The sequence below is a fragment of the Vipera berus genome (genome assembly GCF_964194415.1).
Source record: "Vipera berus genome assembly, chromosome: 2".
NCBI classification, from domain to species: domain Eukaryota; kingdom Metazoa; phylum Chordata; class Lepidosauria; order Squamata; family Viperidae; genus Vipera; species Vipera berus.
Genome location: NC_138203.1, coordinates 70,737,108 through 70,764,892, shown reverse-complemented (window position 1 = coordinate 70,764,892; position 27,785 = coordinate 70,737,108). Strand labels below are relative to the sequence as shown.

At 38.9% G+C, this 27,785-nt stretch overlaps 1 protein-coding gene across 1 annotated transcript in view; it reads right to left on the bottom strand.

Annotated features, from left to right (window-relative positions):
* The window catches only part of LOC308663837 (transient receptor potential cation channel subfamily M member 3-like), a gene marked incomplete at both ends in the record, with an annotated part of 274,581 nt that overhangs the window by 58,933 nt on the left and 187,863 nt on the right, over nucleotides 1–27,785 (bottom strand). The window lies entirely within an intron of this gene.

Sequence of the window (27,785 nt, the reverse complement as noted above, 5' to 3'; positions counted from 1 at the left end):
AAATAAGAGCATTAAACATGACCAAAGAAAATGAATGATTAGTACTAAGGTTTTAGGTATTGGAAAGGTACAGTTAATAAAGGGACTAAATAAAAGTACTTAAATAACTTAGTATTTGCAAGCCTTGACTTGATCTGAATGACTGATTTGGCTACTTTAGCACTTAAAAAGTACTCCAAATGCAGAGGTTGTAAGTAATTTGGTTTGGAAAAGTTACTTGTAAACCTTGGACGTGTTCTGATAGCTGGTAGCAGTAAAATCTACGGAATTTGATTAACTAGAGCATTCCAACTATTTGCCAAAGCAAGGTTCTGTGTTAAAACATGTTGATTATTTCTTAAGCATTGTTTGAATGTGATTTGTTGAAGAATTTCATTAATACAGATTAGTCCCTTTATTAAGCCATGGTTAATTGGAGTCCCTGAGCTTGGTTAAGTACCTTCAGAAAAGTGGATTAGTTGCTTTAAGTTTATGTTCCTTCATAGAAAAAAAAGGCTGAGAAGAGTACAGTAATTACTTTTTCTGTTAGACAAGAGAAAAATGACTGCATTTATGTATTAAGTGAAGCATTTTCTAGATTAGAGTGTCTAATATAGATTTTCTTTCCAAGTTAGAAATGTACTAGTGGCCTAATAATATAAAGATGATAAATTGGATCTCAATAGGCCCCATCTTGATCTACATCTGTTTTGACAGACCATATGGGAGCAAACAATGTGTCTGTCAGCTATATATCTGCAGGTGGGAATTAAATGGAAGCATTTCTCTATGCTGAACATCATAGTCTTGTCTATGTGTGTTGACTCCGCATGCATGTAATTTCTGTTTTCCCATTTGGCTATGGTTCCTTACTTAATGCAATCGTGATGATGGAATATGAACATACAGAGGCAGCCGTTAAAGTGTGTGCCAAAATCTAGCTGTCATTCTCAGAAATGTGTCTTGAGTGGTCATTTAACATTTTTCAAGCTGGCTAAATATCTATGCCAAATACAAATTTCTAAATTCAGAAGTGTCCTAGTTCTGGCAAGATTTAATCCCTCCCAACAGCTGTTCTCAAGAGAAAAACTACTGGACATTTCATTTGAACAAAACATTAGCCTTGTGGTGAATCCATGAAACACTAATCCATATTATTTTATATTGCTCTTATTACAAGGATACCTGGTTGCAGTTAATAATTTCTCATCTATTCAGATTTCAAGACCAGCCAGATAAATTTTATTTTCAGTTGCTATTATCTAATCAATAAGACCTGATTTTCTTAATGTGGCTAAGCTTTGTTTTACTATTTGCAAAATATACAGTATGTCACCAGTTTTATAATGACTGGGGTTTTCTATGGCTTTTATTGTTTTCTTTATGTTGTTTTGAGCGGGTCTACAGTATGACTGTAATAAAGTGCCTTGCTTTGTCTTCTCCCAGTCTCATTTTCTCCTGCTGTGTATATTCAGCAAAGTCAATGAACCCCAGATATCTATCAACTATAAAATAAATCTGCTGAATTAATTTTAGCTAAAAAGGCCTCATTAACATAGGATATTCTATATTAATATGCATCTCATTAATACTCTTTAATTGATGGTGTCATAAAAATACTGAAATCTCCATGATTTTTTAACTCAATTACCGTAAATGTAAATTTAATTTAAAATTAAATTAAGATTAAATGACTTGACTTTAAGGAAGAATTTTTTAAAAAACAAATAATAAACAACAATAAGGCCTAGTTTGGGACAGGCAGATTATATGGCAGCTTCCATAAATGCAGCTTTATGCGTGCATGCTCACCTGTTGCTTATGCAGCTCAGACCCCAATGGGCTGCAGCCCGGCTCCAGGCCAGAGACCAAGGGTTGAAGACCCCCGTTATATGGGACACTCTCGGCTTAATGTTAGTAGCAACTGTTCCAAACAGAATTACTCTTGACACTGGACCAGAAGATGTAGCCATCTGTCATACTCTCAGATTGTAGTTCAAAAATTGGTAACTCTGATATCCAGAAAGCCAGAAGTGGGGATGGAGGAGATTTAATGAAATAGATCAAAAGAGACATTTTGATTTTAGATGTGTGTGTGGCCTATAGGGTATAGATAGAACTATCCTTAATAATTTTGTGTTGTTTTTTTTGCAGTTGGCTAGTTTGCCATCAACTCATGGCCTCATGTTCAGTAACAACTTTGAAGGCATGTTTAAACATTGATTGAATTCACATTAAGAAGGAATATATATACATCTCTCTTGCAGTTTGCTTAGTTGTGTTGCTGACTTATTTTTCTCTTTGATTTTTTAAAATCAGATGAATGCTGTGTGATCATATGTCTACTTTACAATTCTTTTAGCACTAAAAGATATTTGTATGCAATATACCATATATAATTCTTCCAAACTAGAAGAATTATTGAATAATTAATTATATATTGATAACAGTTTCTATTCTATCCAAGTACTGTCGGTTCATATCGTTCAACGCCATAACCCATGAAAACATTACTCTGTGAAACAGATCAATAAACCACATGCAATTAATCTTTCATTCAGCTGGAGAGGGAATCCTTTCACAGAAACAACTCAAACCATTCTTGTAACAAATAACCTATTTGTTTTGAAAGTGCCCTCCAGTTTCCTGTATTTATGTGTTACATAACATAAGCACCTTGTACAATACTGAAAAGTTCTGTTTTGCAATAGTAGTTTCCCTTGAGAATAACCATTGGGATTTTGCTTTTATCGCTCTTGGTGCCTGCAGTCTTAAGAGAAAAATAACTATATTTTTGCCTCCAAAAATCATGGGTGCTCCATCACTGAGATTTTTAAGAAGAAGCTAAGCAGTCACCTGTCTGAGATGTTATAGGTTCTCCTGCTTGAGCAGGGGGCTGGACTAGAAGATCTCCAAGGTCCCTTCCAGCTCTATTCTATTCTATTCTATTCTATTCTATTCTATTCTATTCTATTCTATTCTATTCTATTCTATTCTATTCTATTCTATTCTATTCCAATATAAATAAAGAAAAAATGATACAGTTTCAAGAGAAGTAAAAATAATTCAAAATGTAACATAAAAATGAAAGGAATGAAAGGTTGCTAAAGGTTGCTATTCTATTCTATTCTATTCTATTCTATTCTATTCTATTCTATTCTATTCTATTCTATTCTATTCTATTCTATTCTATTCCAGTATAAATAAAGAAAAAATGATACAGTTTCAAGATAAGTAAAAATAATTCAGGAATGGAAAGGTTGCTAAAATAAAATTTGTTTTAATCTAACACTAGCAATTCCAATCTTTTTTAAAGCTATAAAAATTTGAGTAAGATATGGCTTCAAACTCTGTTTTCAAGTTATTGTTAGATCTGACAAGAATACAGCTAAAGCTCATGCAATACAGTAAATAATCACTGTCATAATCAGCTAGACTAATTTGTTCATTTGTTTAAAAAATGTACATAGCAGCCTATTTAGCGTAGGATAAACACTGATGGCTTACAAACAGTAAATAAGGAAGAAAATCCATAAAAACAGCTACTAGAAACAGGAAGTGGCAGGAACTTTATGCCATAAAAGTTAGCTAGATAACCAAGGTATTACAGCAGGGGTGTCAAACTCAATTTCATTGAGGGCCGCATCAGCATTGCGGTTGCCCTCAAGGGGCTGGGTAGTTATGGCCAGGGTGGGCGTGGCCTACTGAGTGGGCATGGCTAGAGTGCGTATGACCTACTGGGTGGGCATGGCCAGCTCTACATCGTTTGCATCAAGGGTGCCTATGGGGGCCTGGGCTGGAGTGGGACAGATCTGAGGGTCTCTGGCAGAAGGAGGGTCTCTGGGCCAGGGCCAAGGCAGTGGGGGCCGTTCCCTCACTGTTTCCAGGATGGCTTCGCAGGCCACATGAAACCACTTTGCGGGCTGGATCCAGCCCCCGGGCCTTGTGTTTGACATGTCTGTATTACAGCATTCTTTCCATAACAACTCTTGTATAAACATGTCCAGAGATTAGCACATTAAAATATATTAAAGTATTGATCTTGAACAGTAATAAAATCAAATCTGCTTTTTAAAGTCAGTAATAATACTGGTTTAGCTTGGAGTTCCCATATTTTTTCTTGAACCTTGTCTTCCCTAGTGGAGCTATATGCCATTCTTCTAATACCTCTTTAGTATGAGCTTATTTGTTGTATTATACAAAAAAGGAATGAGGATGAAAGTGGAAACTGTTGCAAAGGATATTCAGTTTTAAATTTCAGCAAAGCAATTCAGGAGAATGTAGTAGACAAGGAAACTGTTGAGTGAGGTGGACCTTATGATACTTTGTACAAGCATAATAATTTACCATTTTTACTGAATCATTTAGGGACAAATTATTTCAGTTAAAGCTTGCTTTCAGCAGTTAATATTTCATGCATTGGACAATTTTAGTAATTTACTCAAATTAACTTGTCTTCATTCACTATTACAACTGTTTGATGTTCCTACATATTATAAAACATCTATTATGCCTGCTATTAATCTTAACCCATGCACCTAAAGAAGAAAAAAAATGCAGTTGCTTTCCAACATTACCTCAACAGCTGACATTTACATTAATAAGATTTATAACCTGTAAGTGACTGCAGGAAACATTGTTTTGCTAAAAAAAACATTAGGCATATGAAAATTAAAAAAAACATTTTTTTCTGTAGAACTACAGAACTATCATATCATGGCTATGTATTTTACAATGTTAATAATTTATGTTCTTGAGTTAGGTTGGGTGGTTTGCTAAGGATATCTAATTATTTAGGATGGTTAAAAGTTCATTTAAAATGGGAAATGGGCAGTGAAATGTTAAATGAAATTCTGTGTAAGTATAAAATTATCCGTAGGAACAAAAAGTTTCTGTTTTCATTTATGTAGTGGTGTTGTTGAAGATGGTAGAAATTTATGAGTAAACAAACATATTACTTGTAGTCAACATTTAAATGAAAATGTCAACCACTTTTATGCTTGCTATGAAAGATAATATTACTGCCTTTATACAAAACCCTGGATAAGGTCTATATGTATGGTTGTCTAAGAGTCAACACCAACTTGATATAAAAGGAACAAGATACAAATCTATGGAATACAATATACTGGAATACAGGTTGTGGTTTGTTAGTGGAATAGTCTTGTTTCAGGCCATTTGCTTCTGGCTCTGAAAATTCTTCCTTTTGGGCAGCTACTAATCAATAATAGCAGCTGCAGCACTCGATGGTTGAACATAATGGGAACATTATGTCTGATTTTTCCCCTCTTGATTCAATGGGAAGTTCAGTGTTAGAAAACTTAGACATTTTTGTCTTTGACTTAGCACTGACCTGACTGCTTAAATGAACAAGTTTATGCAATTTTCACGGTAATGCTTTTCATAAATTATTTTTCAAGTTTTCAGAAATTGGCATTCTTCCGAGGACTGATAAAGAATGACTGGCCCAAAGTCACCAGTTGATTTCATTTTCTCTTAGTTTCTAAGCAAATAACAATAATCCCTAAATCAGGTTGGACCTTATATGTAGATTAAGAAAAATAAGTATATGAATTTCAGTAGTATCCTTTTTAATGTATGATAACAAAAATACAATCTGAACATTTCCTATCTTGGATATGTGTTAGTACACTGCATGTATATCACTTAAAGAATGTGGGCAGCTTTACACTAGATGTAAGGTAACTTCTAGATTTTAGTTTCCAGAGCAAGGTATGAATGTGCTTGGCTAAACTTTGATTGTGTTTATGCTATACTAGCCAAAATTGGCCAGCACTGTCCTTAACAATAATATTGCATATAATATAGGTACTCACATCATTGGTACCTTAATCAATACCTTTTTAATTAAATGTGAAAGCCTTGATTCAATAAACCCAGAATCTCTCTCCCTCTCTCTCTCTCTCTCTCTCTCTCTCTCTCTCTCTCTCTCTCTCTGTGTGTGTGTGTGTGTGTGATGTGTGTATCCATTCATCCATCTATCCATTATGACCATAGGTGCAGAGAGTTTGTGACTTATAAAGTAAGAGGATAAATGAATTAAAGTATAACACAGATGAAATAAAAATAAATGTGATGTATGCTTATAAAACTAAAAAAGGGGGAAGATGAAATAGATCTGAATGAAAATAATCTGATTTTGTGAAATAGACTACATTCAAGAAAGTGAAGTAGTAGTTTAAATGTGAATAAAAGGAACAAGATGTATGTCAAAAAGAATGTTCTGGTATGATCTAGGCTAATGTGGGTATGTATGAAAGTAAGTAAAGTAAGAAAACAGGTTAGTTGCAACCACATGTTTTGAACCACTGAAGGATATGAGTTTTAGCAGGGCTTTTCAACCTTTTCACCCATTGTACCACTTTTAGGATATGGCAACATCCGAGTACCACCAGTTGCCTAGTAAGGTGTCAAAAACCTGATGACCAAAAAAAAAAAGGAAAAAAGTGATGAAGTACAGGTAGTCCTCGACTTACAATAGTTTGCTTACTGACTGTTCGAAGTTACAATGGCACTGAAAAAAGTGCCCCCCAAGCCACAGCCGAGCAAGACACCTGCTGCCCGCCCGGTGGCAGTCTTCCTCCTGTCCGAGGTTTTCATTGTTGTGAGCATTTCTGTTGAGGATTGGCAGCGGGGGTGGGGTGGCGGGGGTGTTTGTTTTTTATTCCACCCATCTGCTGGGTGGTTGCAGCAAGTTTTGGTCACTTCACATGACCCTGGGACACTGTGACCATCATAAATATGAATCAGTTGCCAAGCATCTGAGTGTAAATCACAAGACCTGCAACATTCCAGCTGATCGGCGCTTTTTCTGGGCTCAGAAGCGCCAGAGCTCCAGCTGGAGCCTGGCGCTGATCCTGGTGCTTCCACTGAGCCTTGACAGCCCCGAAGAAGCGCTGATCCTGGGGCTTCCGCTGAGCCCTGACAGCCTTGCAGCTCCAGCCATCTCTCGCTCAGGCTTGTGCGGTGCTGCCACCAGTTCAGCTCATTCCCCTCCCCTGCTACCACTTTTCTAGGATGGTCGTGTGCCACCTGCCAGGTGCCAATGTACCACAGGTGGTACCCGTACCACTGGTTGAAAAGCCCTGAGTTTTAGGAATATTCTGTAGTATTCTGGATGAATTCAATCTAAGGGAAAAGAGAATGAGTGGGAATAAGACAAATTAATATAGAACCATTTGAACATCAAGAATGAATCAGAGGGTATTAATAAATTTATCTGGGCGCGGGGAAAACCGAGAGTTAAACTTAAGATTTTACAAGACGCTCGGGAAAGAGGCGGACTTAAAGTGCCTAATTTGAAATTATATTATGATGCAGTGCTTTTAACACTGGTTAGTGATTGGTTTAATTTGACCAATAAAAGCATACTTTATATTGAGGGATGGGACTTATTATATGGGTGGCATGCATATTTGATTTATGATAAAAAGTTGATAAGGCCTTTAAATCTCACATTTTAAGAAGTGCTTTATTGTGTGTTTGGAAAAAGTATTATTATAAGTTAAATTATAAAATACCAATTTGGGGGATTCCTGGACACGCAATAGAGGGGGTATCTATGGGTGTGAATTTGGATATGATTTCTTATAAGCAATTACTTAGAATGGAAGGGAGTGACTGGCAATTAAGGTCACTAGCCGAGCTAAAACAAGAAAATATTGTACAGTCTTGGTTTCAGTATACTCAATTGCAAGTTAGGTGGAAGTTGGACCAGAAGGTTGGTTTGACGCTGATGGATGAAAATTTGGTAAAACAGATCAAAGATCAAACTCAAGCGCATATAAAGAGAATTTATAATGCTTTAATAGAATTGGACTCGGAAACGGAATTGGTGAAAGATTGTATGGTAAAGTGGGCCCAAAATATTAAAGAACCGATTCCATTGGATGTGTGGGAGGTAATTTGGGTTAGAAAAGTAAAATTTACTCAAGCTCAGAACTTAAGAGAAAATTTTTATAAAATGTTTTATAGATGGCATTTGGATCCTAAAAAGCTGTCTTGTATGTATTCCAATTTACAGCCCAAATGTTGGAGATGTGGTAGTTTGGATGCTACCTATTTTCATATTTGGTGGACTTGTAGAAATATAAAAGCTTTTTGGATTAAAATTTGGTGGAACATTCAAAAGATTTTTAAGAGAAAGATAAAGTTTACTCCACAATTATTTTTATTGGGTGTTATTACAGACTGTGACACTAAAGAAATTAATTTGATGCTGAATTTGATAACAGCTGCAAGGTTACTGGTAGGGCAATATTGGAAGAAGGATTGTCTGCCTACTATAGAGGAATGGACGCTTAAAGTGTCAAACTTAGCAGAAATGGCTAAGATTTCTGCTTACTTGAAAGATCATTCACAAGAGGGATACATTTCGGTTTGGAGAAGATGGATAGATTATATTCAGAAAAAATATGGGACTAAAAAGTTCCATTTAGCTTATGAGTAAATTTTAGATTGTTATTGTTATAATTTAAATTTTTTCTAGAATTTGGGTATTTTAGAGTGTTGGTAATTATGTTAAAGGCGGGTTAAAGTGTATTATGTATTTGGTTTTTTTATACAGTTGATTAATGTTAGTTAGATTATGATTATTATATATTTGTAACCCTGTAATCAGCTTTGGGAAGTAGGGGAGGGGGGTTAGGGGGGTTTGGGAAGGGGATAATATTGTAACTTTTTATAAAACTTTTCAATAAAAAAAAAGAATGAATCAGACCAAAATGACTATTCGGTAAATATCTGCTTATATAAAAGTGTGCTTACATGATTTAAACATTCATACATCTGCATGTCAAAGGAATAAATATATATACTGTATATATAAGCATAACTGATTAGATTATGCTGAAACACTGAGATAATTAGTGAAGATTTTAAGTCTTTTAAAGTGGGAAGACTGTTAAGTCCGGAATGACGAGCGTAGACAGCGAGGTTGAACAAGAGAACGTTTATTGAATGCACATGGGTCAACTGGCTAACAGCCGTTGAGCCCTATCTTATATACTAAGGTGCCTTTAAACATAACCAATCCCCGGCCCAGAATCTCCCGCCGAGAATGCAACAACCAATAACTGCACCCGGTTTTCCCGCCTTGGGAAACCACTCCCATTAACTATGGACGCAACACCCCTTCTCCCCCAGATAAATGTTAATTACTTAACATAGTCTTTTAGGTAACTTGGTGGTTTATGATTTCTGGCTGGGTATCTGCCAGCTGTGCCGACAACTGGGGTGTCTACTGTTCTGCTGTTAGACTCTGCTTCAGGCCCTGTGGTTTGTGGCACTGACTCTGGCAAGGCCGCACTAGTGGGTTGTTGGGGTTCACTGGGCCGTTCAGGGGACTCTGTTGGGCTGCCCTGGGAACGTGGTTCAGTTTCTGCTGTGCTACTAAGGGGAGTTGCTTCAGCTGCGCTGATTTGTATTCCCATTCCCTCACCCCCTGATGTTGCCCTTAACTGGTCGTGACTGGATGCGTTGTCTGGTGTAGTGATGCTCCTGTCATTGTTGGTCTGTACAATTTCAGGGGACCTTTTTCTTAGCTGATCGATGTGTCTCCTGATCAGCTGATTCCCTTCCCCCTCAATTAAGTAAGATAACGGTCCAGTTTTGTCAATGACTACCCCTTGTGACCCATAGTTCCTCACCCAGACTGTGTCCCCAATATTTAAAGACCGGGTCGGAATGTCTCTTTGAGGTTCCGCAGGTAGCCTGTCAGGGTGTAATCTGTCCAGTTTGGTAGTTAGACGTCTGCCCCACCTCATTTCAGCTGGGCTTTTCCCTGTGGCCGTGCAAGGTGTCGTCTGTTGGGCCAACAGGAACTGAGCCAGTCTCTGATGCCAATTCCCCTGGATGATTCTTCTTAAGGCGTCTTTGGTTGTCCTGACGTTTCGTTCAGCCAATCCATTGGAGGAGGGGTGGAAGGGTGCCGATGTCGCGTGCCTAATCCAGTTAGCCTTGAGGAAGTCCTGAAATTCATTGGATGTGAATTGGGGCCCATTGTCAGAAACAATCATGTCAGGTAACCCGTGGGTGGCAAAGAGTCCCCTCAAGACCTGTATGGTTTTGGCTGAAGTCATGGACTTTACAGGCACGACCTCCAACCACCGGGAGTAGCTATCCACGACAACTAGGAATGTGAGGCCCTGGAATGGGCCTGCAAAATCAATATGAATGCGAGACCAAGGGTTCCTAGCCACTTCCCACTTATGTACAGGTGTGTGTGCTTGTTCTGGCCTAGACCGTTGACACTGATAGCACCCGGCTACTCTGTCCTCGATTGCTGTGTCTAACCCAGGCCACCATAAATGACTCCTTGCCAGGGCTTTCATTCGGACAATCCCTGGATGTCCCTCATGCAATTCCCCCATCACTGCGTTCCTATGGCCCTCCGGAATGACAACCCTATTTCCCCACAGAATACATCCCAGGTGTGAAGACAATTCATCCTTCCTTCTAAAGTATGGCGTGAATTTGGGGTCAGGATTCTTGTTAGACCACCCCCCCTGCACCCACGCTGCTATTCTGCTAAGGATGTGGTCTTTTCTGGTAGCTGCTGCAATGTCTTTGGCTGTCAGTGGGCATTCTGAGAGTTCCTGTAGAGACATGATTTGGCCCACAGGTGCTGGGTCTGTGCCAGTGTCTGCTAGTGGCAATCTGCTAAGGGCATCTGCGTGCCCCATCTCTTTGCCAGGCCTGTGTTTAATAGAGAATGTGTAAGCTGAAAGGAAAATTGACCATCTCAGCATCCTTGGGGACATGATTTGGGGTGTCTGTTTATCTGTGGTGAATAGCCCTAGGAGGGGTTTATGGTCTGTGTAAATTGTAAAGTTCCTACCATACAGGTAATTGTGGAACTTTTTTACGCCGGCCACGATGGCCAAGGCTTCCCTGTCTATTTGTGCATAATTCCGTTCTGCTTTAGTCAAAGTTCTGGAATAATATGCAATAGGCCTCTGTTGACCCTGGTCGTCCATGTGGCTTATGACTGCCCCTACTCCATAAGGAGAGGCGTCACATGCTAGGAAGATTGGTTTGTTTTCAATGAAATGGGTGACTGTGGAGTTGCTGGACAAGATGTCCTTTAATGTTTGGAAACTGATTCTGTGCTTGTCCTGCCACTGCCAAGGTGTCTTCCTATCAAACAGCCTGTGTAAAGGTTCAGCAATGGCTGCTTTGTGGGGCAAAAAGGTGTGGTAGAAATTGATTAAGCCTAGGAAGGCTTGTAGTTCCGCCTTATTTTTGGGTTCAGGTGCCAATTTGATTGCCTTAATTTTTCCCTCAGTAGGGTGTATACCCTGTGCAACAATTCTGAATCCTAAAAACTCAGTTGATTTTACCCCTATACAACACTTGTCTTTTTTTAGTTTAAGCCCTGCATCCCTGAATTTCCCCAATACCTGTTCCAGCCTGTCTGCTAAGATGTCTTCAGTCTTTCCAGCGATTAGGACATCATCGAAGTAAGGGCATACACCTGGTATGCCCTTTAAGGTCCTTTCCATCACCTCCTGGAAGATGCCTGGAGCTGCTGCTATTCCAAATTGAAGTCTGTGAACGCGGAACGCCCCCTTGTGGGTAACTATCGTTTGGCCCTCGGCGGCTTCCTTAGACACAGTGAGTTGCAAGTACGCCTGCGCCAAGTCGAGCTTGGCGAAAATGGCGGCGTCCTGGATCGTCGCGAGGACCTGCTTCACCGTTGGGACCGGGTAAGCATGCTTTTTCATGGCTAAGTTTAGGGTGGCTTTATAGTCGGCACAAATCCTCACATCCCCGTTCGGTTTAAGGGGTGTGACGATTGGTGTCTCCCAGAGGCCTCCCTCTACGGGTTCTAGGACACCCTGGCCTACTAGCTTATCTAGTTCGGCCTCGATTTTTTGTTTAAGGGCGAAAGGCACCCTCCGGGCCTTAAGCCTGATGGGCCTAACAGCGGGGTCTAAATTAAAAGAAATGGGGGGTCCCTTGTATCTCCCTAACGACCCATCGAACACGTCTGCGAAGTTATCGCAGACAGTCTTAAGGGTCTTGCTAGTAATTGTGTTAATTCCCCCTACCCAAATTCCCAGGGCCGGGAACCAATTGAGGCCTACTAGGCTGGTTCTCTGGCCCTCAGTGACTAAGAGGTCTAAAAATCCATTAAACCCCTTATATTTTACTTTAATCGTGGCCTCGCCCTTTAGTTCAATGGGGGTTTTTTGGAAGTCGGCTAACTGTAGTTTAGTGGGTTTTAGGGGAATTCTACGGCCGCTTTTCCTCTCGATGTGTTTGAGGGTGTTGCTAGAAATTATAGATACTGAGGCCCCTGAGTCCACTTCCATCTTGCAGGGAATGCCCTGCAGTTGGACTCCAATTTTTAATTTAGGCCTCAGAATGTGATTAATTCTAGGGGTTCCCACGTGGTTGACCCCCACCCCCGGCCCAGGGTTGGAAGTGCGTGCCTTAGGTCTTGGGGTCTCTCCGCCGCTCCCTTCGGGGGTTACCTCACCTGTGGCCCATGCGTCGAGCTCGTGGAGATGGTTGTCGCGCGGTCGGCTTCTGCAAATGGCCTGGATGTGGCCCGTTTTCCCGCACCCTCGGCATTTCACGTTTCGGAACCTGCAAGTTGCTCGGAGGTGGTTCCCGCCGCAGCTGCCGCACCTCGCTTTGGGGTCGCGAGGCCTGGATTGGTTGTCCCTCTGGGGTCGTTGTGGTGCTGGGGTCTGCTGTCTTCTTCCTTGGTCGGGTCCGTCGTAGCGTGGGGGTCTCGGCGCCATCTTTCCGAACCTTCGGGCGATCTCTGCAACGTCGGCTTCCCACTGGTAGTCCACCTCCCCACCGTCCACATGGCTCTCGAGGTTTATTTCGGCCGAGGCAGCCATGCTGTTGTAGGGGGGGTCGCGTCTGCCTGTAGACTCATACGTGAGTAGCTCGTCTAAGACTTCTTGCAGTGTACCTGTGGGTTTTGCGATTATCCGGTTTTGCAAGTGTTTGTCTCGCAGTCCCAAAACTACTCGGTCCCTTATGCGAATTTCGAGGTTATCGTATTTGCAACGCAGGGCCGCTTCTCTGACTGCCGCCACAAACTGTGTGATGGATTCGCCCGGCCGTTGGTTCCGTTTTTCGAATATCCTTCGCCAGAACAGTTCGGACCTTTTTGGAGTAAAGTGGACCTTTAGTTTGGCCAACAGGTCAGCGTACGACACACTGGAGACCGGCAAGGGCTGGCACAGGCCGACGGCAACTCGGTAAACCGGCGTGCCGCTGATAGTGAGGAGAGCCGCCGCTTTCTTCCGGTCCTCCGTTATTCCGTTGACCAGCATGAACCCCTCGACTTGGCCGATGTACTCCTCCCAGTCTTCGGGGTAGTTTGGGTCGAACTCCTTCAGGGATCCGACCTGCGCCATTCTGTGAGTTTAGACGCGGTTGTAGTTCGGTTGACTGTGATTCAAATTTCCCGCTTTTCGCTCAGCTGGCTTCCGCGGCTCCTTCGCTGTTCCGCCGTCGATCCCACCCTCGTCGCCACTGTTAAGTCCGGAATGACGAGCGTAGACAGCGAGGTTGAACAAGAGAACGTTTATTGAATGCACATGGGTCAACTGGCTAACAGCCGTTGAGCCCTATCTTATATACTGAGGTACCTTTAAACATAACCAATCCCCGGCCCAGAATCTCCCGCCGAGAATGCAACAACCAATAACTGCACCCGGTTTTCCCGCCTTGGGAAACCACTCCCATTAACTATGGACGCAACAAAGACCATTATTTGGTAGTATCAAATAATGATACTACCTAACTAGATTAGGAAAAAGTACATGGAAGAGAAGGATATGAACATGTGAAAGTAGAATTGTTGGAGAGAAAATACAAATTCAGTATGAAAAAAATAATACAAGTTAAATTATACTCTCAGTGGGAATAATAGAAAGTGAACATAAGAAAAGAAGATACAACAGCTGCTTGGAATAAAATGAAAATAATAATACCATAGACTTTTATGGAGTCCTGCTAAATATAAATACAGTAAGACAGAATAAGGTAAAATTTGAATTCTGGAATCTATACACCCCCTTAATACGAATTTTAGTTTATGTGACTAGAAAAGAAGAGGGAAGGGGACAGATGTTAACAGCTTCCTGAGCCACCATCGTACTTTTTTGGAACTTGATCTTACTTTTGCTGGCTTCTACTACCCATGACAGATATGGCCCCATTCTGTTCAGTTTTTTGGAGAATTATCTTGCTGATGGACAGACAGAGAGAGTCTGGAACCCCTTTACAGAATTTCTTTCCAATATACTTGGAAAGTTGAGTTAGAAAGAATAAAAAGTATGATTAGCTTACTGATGAAAGGAGTCAATAAATGAGAAAAATTAGTGTAAGAAAATGACTGCTGGGAAAATTTAGGCTGAGAAAGATATTGTCCAATATGTATTTAGAGAAAGAGACTTGCAAAGTATATAGACAAAGGAACAACAAAGAGGTAAGATTAAAGAAAGACAGAATTCAGAAAAATATTGATGGAAATAAAAATGTATTTTAGAAGAGATGGAAGAGAACAAATCAAATATCCTCTTGCAGAGTAAATAAAAGCAATGACATGTTTTCTAATGCAGGGCTTTTTAACCAGTGGTACGGGTACCACCTGTGGTACATTGGCACCTGACAGGTGGCACACGACCATCCTAGAAAAGTGGTAGCAGGGGAGGGGAATGAGCTGAACTGGTGGCAGCACCGCACAAGCCTGAGCGAGAGATGGCTGGAGCTGCAGGGCTGTCAGGGCTCAGCGGAAGCCCCAGGATCAGCGCTTCTTCGGGGCTGTCAGGGCTCCGTGGAAGCACCAGGATCAGCGCCAGGCTCCAGCTGGAGCTCTGCGCTGATCCTGGCGCTTCTGAGCCCAGAAAAAGCGCCGATCAGCTGGAATGTTGCAGCATTTCCAGGGTCTTGTGATTTACACTCAGATGCTTGGCAACTGATTCATATTTATGATGGTCACAGTGTCCCAGGGTCATGTGAAGTGACCAAAACTTGCTGCAACTACCCAGCAGATGGGTGGAATAAAAAACAAACACCCCCGCCACCCCACCCCCGCTGCCAATCCTCAACAGAAATGCTCACAACAATGAAAACCTCGGACAGGAGGAAGAGCACTGCCGTGTCTTGCTCGGCTGTGGCTTGGGGGGCACTTTTTTCAGTGCCATTGTAACTTCGAACAGTCAGTAAGCAAACTATTGTAAGTCGAGGACTACCTGTACTTCATCACTTTTTTCCTTTTTTTTTTTGGTCATCAAGTTTTTGACACCTTACTAGGCGACTGGTGGTACTTGGATGTTGCCATATCCTAAAAGTGGTACAATGGGTGAAAAGGTTGAAAAGCCCTGTTCTAATGTAACTGAAGTGAAGTGAAGAATATTTTTTGAGATTTATGAGGAAATGATATTAGAAATGAAGCAAATGTTACATATTTCAGTACCTAAGAAAAAACAGATGAAAAGGAAGTCTAAAATATTGCAAGAATGTTCAAAATGGTAAGATTACAAATACAGATTTGGGAATTGGACAAATATTGAAATACGGATGTGATTTGCTTATTGAAAGCTGTGCAGCATGTTTAATGAGTATTTATGGTGCATTTATGCCTGATGATTTGGAGAATAGAGGTGTGAATTCACAAACAAAAGATTAAATTGTTAAGTGTGTCTGGGAAGATATCTGATAGAGTTCTGATCGAAAGGGCATAACATAACAATGAAGGTTATTTAAAAAATACAGTGTGGTTTATGATGATCAAGGGACGCAGACCAGATGTACGTGAGGAAGAATTTTTGAGAATTTACATATCTGTGATGAATAGCAACAGCATTCTTGTTATGGCTGGAATTACCTTATTTTCTATTTCCCCTGTTAGTCTAAGAATTTAAGTCTTTTTGAAAGAAAAAAAATACAAGAACAGCTTCAATACCCAGGAGCTAAACCACAAGAGGACAATTATTATGCAATCACATTACAGACTAAAAAATAAGAGAGATGGAAATTCTAGATGAATTATTTTCTTCAATACAAAAAAAAGTCAAATGCTCAATAGTCCTGTTGACACTGGAGTAAATGTTCCTTTGAACTAACTGCTCTCAGGTATAAACTAATAGATAAAGTATAACACCTGGTTGAACTCGTGTAAGCTAGGAAACTAAACAGTGTCAGACTAGATAGTACTTAGGTGAAACGATATAAGAGAACAGGACAGTTAGACCTAACCAGAACTGAAGAAAAAATAATCCTAAAAGAAATCAAAGGCAAACCATTTCTATATTTCCTGCCTATAAAATTATATAGACATTACAGTAAAGGCAAGAGTAGATCAGACTGGCAATATAAAGCAGTAGTGCAACATCCTAAAAGGAACTCAGCTATTTACATGGATAGTAACATCACAGGATGTCCCAAAGGTGTAGACAGAAACTGCAATGAAATGACATGAAGCTGCTTTCATTAACTTGAGCTCTCACCTAGAAAGACATGATCCTATAGCAGCTAGGAGTCAACTTCAATTTAAGAAAGTCTTAGTTCTATAATAGATTAAATAATAAGAAAAATAGATGAGCTTGGCAGTTTAGTTCTGAAGAAAAACACAAAAATATATCAGTAAATCCAGGGGAGAAATCTGTACAATTGGTTTTAAATTCCTTAATGAGTCAATAAGGATTCATAAATATATACAGTATAATTCTATTGATTAATTGACAATGGCAGATTAATAGCTTGAGATGTAGGGTTTAATTTCACTCTTGGGTATTCTTTTGGAAAAAAACCACACAGATTACAACATGTGCTTACTGAATATCCTTCTGTGGATATTTTAATTGTATACTTTAATTGCATATTGTTTCAGTACTTTATCATGTGAATTACAAAGTCCTTTGAGAATGCAGTAGTCTATAAATGTGGTAAATAAATAAACTACTACCCATCACTTAATAAACCATTCTGATTCAATCATTTTAATCAATAATAATTTTGATCTAATCTACTACTACTAAGAATGGGAAATACTTTATGAAAGTCATATGTATCCAGTATTGTTCCCTTTCTGGATCAATGTGAAAGAACAATAGCACTCTAAAAAACAATTAAAAATTAGGTTATGCAAGCAAACACATTCAGGTGCTCTGTCTACCTTCACTTTCTCCCAAATCTACCTCAATGATTTCTCCAATCAGTGCTGGAGGCTGACTAGAGGAAGCAGAGAGGGATGTTGAGAGAGGAAGAACCATTCCACTGACACATTCCATCAGTGGCCAGCTATAATACAGTCTTATCCAATCTCCTTTCACTTTTTGATTTAAAATACAGTCAATATACGACAGAGAGGAGTTGGCTTTTGCTGGTTGTCCTTTCCTCTGTTCTACCTCCCTGCAATGAAAGATCTGAACAGAGATTTATGTATCAAAGCAATACAGTTATTGATTTTTTTTACATGCCTATAAATCTTGCAAAAGGCAAAATCCCTATCAGAAGCTAATAGGCACTTGTTAAAACTGGAATGTTTGTAGGGAACTGTGAGGAAGTTCAGAGAAATCCTATTTTTCTTTCCATACATTACAGTTTATGTGCCTTGAATACATGGTTTGTATCACTTGAAAAAATGTTTTATCCTTTTAAGTTTCCCATATTATTGCAATCATTAAACAAAGATAAAGCCAAACATAAACAGAAAACACGAGATAAGCTGCAATGATTCTCGTGAAGAGCCTTGGTGGAGCAGTGGGCTAATGCCTCCTTAAGTAACACCAGCTGCCTGCAATTAGTGCAGGTTCGCATCCCACCAGGCTCAAGGTTGACTCAGCCTTCCATCCTTCCGAGGTAGGTAAAATGAGGACCCAGATTGTTGGGGGCAATAAGCTGACTTTGTAATAATGCCGCTTGGGGGGTGTATGAAAGCCCTAATAAGCAGGCATATACATAGAATGAAGGCTACTGCTAAGCTTGTAAGCCGCCCTGAGTCTTTGGAGAAGGGCGGGATATAAATGGAATTAAAATAAATAAATAAAATATAAAGAAGAAAAGCTAATGGATGTAAATATTTAAACATGGAGTGTTGTGAGTTAATTATTTATCCATCAGCTGAATAACTATGATGGTTTGCCAAGATCAGAGCAAGTAAAGGTGGTCTTGTTTTTGTTGTAAATTTCCACTATTTAATCTAAAAATCCATCAGGTCTGATGTACATGTATTATGTGTCAAGATTGTTTACAGTTTTTTTAATGAGAGACAAGAGAGAAACAACCTGGAATTGAGGAGAAACTTCCTGACAGTGAGGACAATCAACCAGTGGAACAGCTTGCCTCCAGAAATCATGAGCGCTCCATCACTGGAGATTTTCAAGGTCCCTATTCTATTCTATTCTATTCTATTCTATTCTATTCTATTCTATTCTATTCTATTCTATTCTATTCTATTCTATTCTATTCTATTCTATTCTATTCTAAGTTTAGTCAAATATTTTTGGCACTTTTTAATTATATAAATTCTATTCTATTCTATTCTATTCTATTCTATTCTATTCTATTCTATTCTATTCTATTCTATTCTATTCAGTTTAGTCAAATATTTTTGGCACTTTTTAATTATATAAATTCTATTCTATTCTATTCTATTCTATTCTATTCTATTCTATTCTATTCTATTCTATTCTAAAGTTTAGTCAAATATTTTTGGCACTTTTTAATTATATAAATTTCTAGCTTTTTAATATTCTTTTGTTTTCTTACCAATTTTTAAATAAAGCATAAAAAAGAAATTCTGTGTAATGTACATGGTAACTATAGGTTTTTAATTTTGGTTCCACACAGATGTCCCACTCCCACGGCACTCATTAATTATGAAATAAAATGAAACAATCTATTCACATGTTGTAATCTAATCTATATTATAGCTGCTGCAATGCATGTATAACCTATATAGCAGTCGCTACTGCAGTGCATACTGGATGAGTGACATTATCCAAACTTTCCTTAAAATAAAAACACAAAGCAGAGAAATTCACACAAGTTGGTAGAAGAAATTGGGGGAAGAGGAAAAGAAAGGAAGCTGTGGAAAAGAATGAAAAAATTATAAAAATGGTTAAATGTGACATGTATTATTTTGGGGAATAGGAGCCTTTAGTTTTGCTATTTTGTATATAAACAGAGTCACTCTGCATTTTTAATTACTGACAGTTTCTCACAGCTAGTATTTTCATCTAAATGTTTAATAGCAGTATTAGTAACATAACTCTTTCACCTATAAAGAAGAAAAATGGAAAGAATGCTGATGCTTCCTAAAAACAAATATATCAAATCCAGCCTGATACTATACATGCTGCATTCATATAAGAAATACAGGCAGCTGATTCCAACCATAATGATATCAAAATAACAAAAAGTGCCTTGTGAAATCACAGTGTAGGATTCTCTCTTTCATAGTTGTTTCATGCCTTTTTGGACATCCTGCATAAACCCTTGAAAAAAAAGTTCGAATAAAGCTCATTTCCAAAAAAACTTGTAAAATACATTTGCACCCTATTTTTTAAAAATCAAGTGACAGTCATACTATGTGATAATATTTTGATCATTTTTTTCTGTATTGAAATCTTTTTCATTCAAACCTTTGTTTAAGTTACGTTCTGTCATCACTTATCAACAACGGAAAGGGCATGAAATAGACTGTAACAGTGATGAGCTTTCTCATGACAAATTACATAAGATCTTTTCGTTGTTCCAACAGTCATCATTGGGCTAACTTAATTCTTCCATTATTAGCACAAAAAAATGACTGACGTTTTTGATAATAGAGATTATAGCCATTGTATATACCTGGCCAATCAGCACCATCAGAAACAACGGAAATAAAATAAACACAAAAGTAGCATTAGCAAAATGCTACCCTTTTCTATTCTAGGTGATACAGTAACATATAATGAAATAAAATATAATTATATTTGTGTGATTTTATTAGAAATAAAAACAATCCAAAAGCTTTTCATAAATGGGTAAAAGTATAGACTCATCCAATGTCTACTCATAAAGAGTAATTTATAAAGCAATAAGAAAATAAAGTCATTTGGATTATTTTTTTATCATTTATATAATGCCTAAATACTATTTTAGCCATCAACCCTCTCTTCCACAAGTGTATTTTCAATAGCAATTGTATGATGAAAACATCCATCCCTAGTGATAAATTAATCTATAGATGAAACTTTGCTGCTAATTGCCATTTTAAAAAATTAAAGGAAATCTTGTTGCATATTTATAAAGTGTACGTTTTGATACAAAAATAATCTCAAAACAAAATGATTGAACAATTCATGAAAGGCAGTTGAGTGACCTAGGACCAGTCACTCACTCTCTCAGTTCAACTCACCTTACAAGATTGTTGTTGTGGGAAAAGTAGGAGGAAGGTGTGTTGGACATGTTTATTGCCTTGAGTTATTTGTTAAATAATAATAAAGGTGGGGAATAAATAAATAAATAAGTAAATATTCCCATTTACTCAATGGATTGAAGATCTGATTATACTTGCTACTTACAAGCAGATTGCCCATAGATGTAGTCTTTGAATTGATAGTAGGTTAAAAAAAGGTATAATAGTTATATAAATATATTAGAAATACACACACACACATATTGTATATATGTAATGTTTGCATTCATTATATATAAAATTGTAATTGTTTACTGTTGTAACAACATATTTTACCCTATATTTTATTTTTTCTGTTGTATTTTTCTTCACTTGCTTTTTAACCACTTGTTACATATTTTTTGATACCGTATGTATCTTTATGTTTTGTTCCCTGTATTTTTTCTGTTGTTATTTTAAATGCAATAAAGTTTTATAAAAAACATGTGTCTTCATGGATGACTTTTGCTACTTATTGTAGAATGAGTTTGCCATTTTATTGTGCAACGCGTTTACTATACAAGAAAATCTTTAATAATTGCTATATTAAACAAAAAGATATAAACTAAGAGATGTCATAAAATATATTTTTAAATCTGAAATTCTATTCCCCCCACTGCACTATATAGATCTTGCTGAGAGAGTTAACGAGAGAGAGAGAGAGAGAGAGAGAGAGAGAGAGAGAGAGAGAGAGAGAGAGAGAGAGAGAGAGAGAGAGAGCGAGCGCATAAGGGAGAAAGTAACCACATAAGCTGTGTGTTCTGCATGTTTGTTCAGCTGTGGGAGTGAAAATGTCATGGCCCCAAACCCTGTAGAGTGCTTTGTGTGGGTGAAGAGCGATTGCTTCTTGCTGAGTAAGCAGCTACCATAAGAGGTATATGACGCAGCCAAATTTCATGCAGCAAATAAGCAGGAAGAGCAAACAAGAATTTGTCAGGATAATTCAGTGTTTAATGCATGAAACAGATTTTCCCACCTGGTCATGATTGGCCAATTTAAGAACCCCAAAACCTGAGAAGAAACAAGAACAAATAAAAGCCTCTCTACTAGTAGTGCCCTAAGAAAGCAAAGTGATGATAAATGTTCAGTAGTCTTCAAGCGCAATCAGCAGCACTTCTGATATGTTTGTCTTCCAGAATATATGTCTTGGCATATAATTATGGCAAATGTGAGTTTGCAGCAATCCTTGAAAACAAAAGGATTAATGGAGTGAACAGCTACATTTTAACTGATGATATAGGACAAGAATTTGTCAATTCAAAGGAAGTAGGCTCTGATGGGGAAAAATGCCAAAAAGAAAATAGAAAAGCAAACTCAGTGAATGAGGTTATAACCAGAGTCTGCGCCCTGGAAAAATAGAGATAGTTTTAAAGATGTAACATGTTTCAAATATTCAGGGGAAGAGAAACAACTGCAAGCCTGATGACATGACAGTGGATCTACAAAGAATAGAAAATGTATGACTATGCCCGTAATAGACAAGAAAAAAAGTTATGATAGCTACTATGAGTAATATACTTCACCCAACCCATTGTGAAATATACTGTTTGTTGGAGCAAGAATTAGGCCTGTGACAGAACAACTTCCAAATCTTATCAATTTCATTGACAATGAACACTTTTTGCTATTCCTTCATGAAGACAAATTATAGTACTATAATCACAGATTTTGAAAATATTGGAAGAAAGAGCATAGGTGGTATTCTAATCCATCCTTCCATGGAAGGGAACTGTAAAAATACCAAATAATACCTTGAGTAGTTTTCTGGCTAGGTAAATGGAAGAGCTATAGTTCTGGAACTATGGTCTGAATTATCTGAGGATATTTTGGTGACAAAAGATGTGTTACACTTCAAAATTTTGATGAGTGTGATTAGGAGACCTATAAACTGAATCTGGGGGGAGGGGAAATGAAAATTCTGAAGTAAGTACATAAAGAATATTGGCTCATAAATCATTTTAAGACATCATTGTCTTCACTGTTTATATGCTAATGATCTAAGAATCCAAAAAAGGTTAACTCCAGTTTTTACTGCAAAAAGGCAGAAATGATCTAATATATAACAACAACTATCTGGTGATATAACTGAGCAAATGGAAGGAAAAAAAGTTCAAAGGTAATAGGAAATAAAGAGGATTTGCACCGTAGTTAAAAATACCCTGTCCTTAAATCCATATGAAATATCTTAGCAGTGATATGGAGCAGAAATCCCCAACCTTTTTGGTTTTGTGGACCAGTGGGGGAAGGGGAAGAGAGGATGATTCCGTAAGAGTGGCGGGAAAGCGTACATGGCGTGTGCACAGCTCCATTTGCACAAGCAGTGGGCAAGTGTGCCTGCTGCTTGTGTAAATGGAACATGCATCTATGGGCTCACCTGCTGTTTGCGCAAATGGGGATGCACACACGCTCTCGCCCACCACTTCCGTGGCCCAGTTCCAAACAGCTCAAGACTCAGAGGTGGGCTATAGCCTGGGGGTTGGGGACCCCGATAGAGAGACAATATATACACTAAAATAAGTGGTGGAATGAATAAAAGCAATATTGTTGTTGGTGTCTATATAGCCTGTCCAGCCAAGATGCTGTGAACAATACTTTCAAAAACCAAAATACATAACTTTTAATGAGGCGTGAAGCTGTAGTAAAGGGTCATTTTAATTACCCTGACATCTGTTGGAAAACAAATTATGCCAAGTATAGTCATTCCAGGACGATCCTTATTTGCCCTGCTAACCACTTCTTCTTCAAAGACTGAAGGAAAAGATAAAATAATCTTTACTGAGGGAAGTCAAGACCTTAGTTGAGGAACTAGAACTCATATGAACATTAGAGAAAAGAGGCTATGTAGTGCTGCTAGTCATGGTTTTAAGAAAAATCAGAATTTAGCATGGTTAAACAGCATCTTAGACTTTAAAAAACTGGATTTTAATAAATGTGCAGTAGAAGTCCATGGCCTGAGTAGCTAATGGGAAAAGGAGCTGAGGATACGTGGGAGTTCCTAAAAGTGATGCTCAGATTACATTTGCAACCAATTCCAGTGAAAAAACAGTGGAGGACAGCAGAATAACTCCCAGAATATTGACTGGGACTCTAACTCTGATCTTAAGAAAGTGAAAACTCAAAATGAATTGAAGAAAGCAAAGGACATTAAGGACCCAGAAATTATGTAGCAGAAAGGTATGTAGTGATGGCTAATGGAGACATGATGGGAGACATAGGAGGGGCACTGTCAGGGACCACTCTAAAGGACAGTTCTGGTGGTGTGTTCTAGCCCTCACCTCATTCCCAGGTCTTGGTCAGTGGACTTTCAAGATCCTGGGTTTTCAGATACTGTTGCCAGGGTGGTCTGTAATAAGACTGTCCTCATGTGTGACTTAATCATGGATAAGATATCTGAGTTATATTACCAAAATCTGGTTAGGACCACAGGGGTGTGTTTCCTTTTAGAAATGTGACCAGACCCTGTCTCTTAAATTGGGCTCTAGGGTTCGGTTGGCACTGTTGGGACTGTACCAGTCTTCCTGATGGGTAGCAACCTCCTTTCCTCAGCTCCTTGAGTCCATGGCCAACTAGTGGCAGAGTTGGTGATATGGTTTTAGGAGACTTTAACTTGCTTTTCCTGGGTGTGATGTCAGAGGTAGCTCAGGAGTTCATGTCCAATATGGCCTCAGGCTTGTCCCATGTCACCTAGGGCCAAATACATAACAGTGGTCATATGCTTGACCTGCTTTTTCTGTTGGAGCAACAGCAAGATGATCTGCATTTGGAGAAGTCAGTAACACTTAATCTTAGCGGCATACTTGAAATCTCCAAAATCTGTCTTACCGCATTTTATGAAAATTGTCCAGTGGTTGTTTTCTCCGCTGGCCAGTGAACTCAACATGAAACCAGGAAATCTGCCCAATGCTCCTCTTAAATATGTAAGAATAGCACTGTTTGCCTATCTCATTGATGAGCCACAATAAAGCTTGGTTGTGAGAGTACAGGAATTTGTGATAACTTAGTTTTCATCTGATTGAAGAACAAAGAAATGCATGTTAAAATAATTGTCAGGAAGAACTGAAAGAATCCTACAGTGTGCTAATTAACAGCATATTTATGTATGGGTTTGATGATAGGACCATTGTGAATATACTGTATAGCTGGCTTAAAAAATTGCTCAAAGAAGATGATAACGTTGATATATAACGTTGATTAGACTGATATTTGAAAATGTGTCATGAAAATAAGTATGCGTAGATATTATTCAAAATATTACAATTTAGTTTCAGATACTCCCTTAGGGTAAAGAGCTTGCAGTCAATAAATCAGCCTAGCATAATATCTAGGAAGTTTTATTGAAACTTTATGAGCATACGCCTGGTTCAGAATTTATTTTTTATAAAACATCTCAGAAAAAGATCTCTCCAGGCTGAGTTTTTAAAGCCTAACTTATCAACTGTAACAGTAAGAAAAAAAAAATATGAAGACAAACTTGTTCTCTCTGACTGTTTTTCTCTTGAGGCATATAAATCAATCTTGTAGTAAAGCAGCCCATTTTGAAGCAACTTTGCCATCTTCCATTTTGCTAACTGCAGCAATCAGAGAAAAATGTTACAAATAAATGAAACTACGTATATTTTCCGTAAGGTAATCCTCGAGTTATGAGAGTAATGGAGCCTGCCCTCTGCATCAGAAATTGAGATAAACTTAAAATGAGCTGTTTCATTAACGACCCTCCCATCTCTGCTTTCCCCAACGCATTTGTTAAACGAATGTGTGGGTCATTAAATGTGCATGGAGCCCTTAGGGGTGATCCTAGAGGTCTAGTGCAGGGACAAGCCCATCAGCCTCGGGCCTCCCAAGGCATCCCCTAACACCCTGAATTATTCCATGCTCCACCTCCCACCCCTTGAGGTCCCCACAGTTGCCTGGGTCTCCTCCCCTCCCACACTCACTCAATTACCAAGTCAGTCCTTTATCCTCCCCACCAGCTCAAATTTCAAATTGACAGAAAGCTATTTGCCATCCCCCAGGAGGAGACAAGCAGAAATACTTTGTTGCTAGTCCAAGAAGTCTGTGGTTCACAAAAAGACACTGCTTATGAGATCCATGTGGCCGAGCAATAGAGCAGCCTATTCTCCTTCCCCTCCTCCATTCCTGAGTTCTGGAGGTCTTCAGAAGGTGAGTGAGTGATAGTGGGAGGGGGAGGACCATATGAAACCCAGTGGGGTGGCAAAACAGGTGAGGAGGAAATAGGTGGCTGGGCATGCTGCAGGTTTCTGCCATCAGTCATAAGGGTGAATGACCGTGGTGGTGCATTGATGGCACATATTTTGACATTTTTATATTAAATAATACATTCTCCCATACAGAAAGTTGGTCTTATATTCCATGAAGGAATATAAACTAAACTACCCCTACCTGACAGAGGACATTTAAATGTTTCAGTATCAGAGAAACCATCAAATATCAAAAGAAAGCGTTGGCATCATAGTAAAGGTAGGTGCCGTGTTCTCCATCACATACCTTTAATCTGTAATTATTTTTACACACATACACACACACACACACACACACACAGAGAGAGAGAGAGAGAGAGAGAGAGAGAGAGAGAGAGAGAGAGAGAGAGAGAGAGAGAACAGAAACAGAGACAGGGATTATTGCCATTGATAACTCATGATATTTTGGTAATCTTATGTGAGATCTTCAGTTGAGGTTGCCAACATTTTATGAGATTAAAGTATACCCACTGAATCAGAAGTTGCATTCAAATACATACACCGATTCAGAAGATTTTAAAGATTAGTATTTAAACCAAAAGGGATGCTGTGGCTCAGTGGGTTAGGACGCTGAGCTTGTTGATCAGATGGTCGGCAGTTTGGTGGGTCGAATCCTGAGTGCCGCGTAACAGAGTGAGCACCTGTTACTCGTCCCAGCTTCTGCCAACCTAGCAGTTCGAAAGCACATAAAAATGCAAGTAGAAATACAAAAGCTGTCCTCCATGATGGAGGAACTGCGCCTCCAGTCTGAATTTCATTAAACAAAATCTTTAAGGGTTCAATCATTTCATGCAGCAACTTTTTATAATAAATTGCTGTTAATCCATCTGTTCCTGGAGTTTTGCCCAATTTCAACTGTTTAATAGCTAAAGAAATTTCTTCTGGTGTAATTGGGCAATTCATCTCAAGTTGTTGTTCTTGTGAAAGTCTTGGAAAATGAGCTCCCTGTAGATACTTATCTATATCTAGAGCTTGTATATTCTCTTTAGAATATAATTTCGAGTAAAAATCTAGGAAACTCCTCTTAATCAAATTTTGTTGGTAGACTTCTTTTCCTTTATATTCTATTTTGTCTATAGTACGTAATTTCTGTTTCTTCCTTAATTGATAAGCCAGCCATCTACCAGGCTTGTTAGCGTTACAGAAAGTATTGTGTTTGGCATAACGCAAATTAGTTGCTACTTGATCAGCCAATAGCATATTAAATTGTTCTTTCAATAAATGTATTGAGATCTTTAAATTATTATCCAATGGATTCAAAATAAACTTTTTCTCTTTAGTTTTAATCTCTTCCTCGATATCTAAACGTTTTTGCACTTGCTTACGCCTATAAACATTATTCATATAAATCAAAACCCCTCTCATATAGGCCTTACTAGCATCCCAAACCATTTCCATCGAAGTACTTTTATGCATATTCGTGACAAAAAAATCTTTCATATGTTCTCTACATTTCTGCAAGAACAAGTCATTTGTAAATAAGTTCTCATTCAGCCTCCAGGATCTCCTACTAGTGTCTTCAGTAAAGAGCTCCAGCCAAACAGGACTATGGTCAGACATTGTCCTAGGGAAAATCTTAACATTCTTAACCGAGGAGGAAAGGTCAGTAGTAATCAAAATGAAGTCAATCCTGGAAAAAGATTTGTGTCTATCCGAAAAAAAAGTAAAATCCCTGTCTCTCATATTCCTTTCCCGCCATACATCTCTTATGATCCTCCCATGTTGATCTGGTCTGCCTTGCTGTTTTTTGTCGGACTTGTTAAGATCATGCGTCTGACTTATTCTAGCACGACCTTATACGCTCTCAGGGGGGCCCCCCCATCCTGGGAGCGACCCGCCTTACTTTTTACACCTCCTCTTGATGAAGGGCCCGAGTGTTGGGACCCTGAGAGATGGCTGGGCATGGGTAGGGGCCTCCGATATAAGCCAAATAAGAGGCCCCTGGTTAGTTTTTTGGTTAAATTTTTTAAGAGGTTAGGGAGGGGGGTGGGAACTTCTTTTGGTTGTTCGGATACGGGGGGCAGTCCAGCAACCACTGTTCAGGCCAGGGCCGGGATTGATCGCGGAGGGGAGGAGCGGGGGTCGGTCGCCCCCGGGGCTCCAGGGCAAGTCGT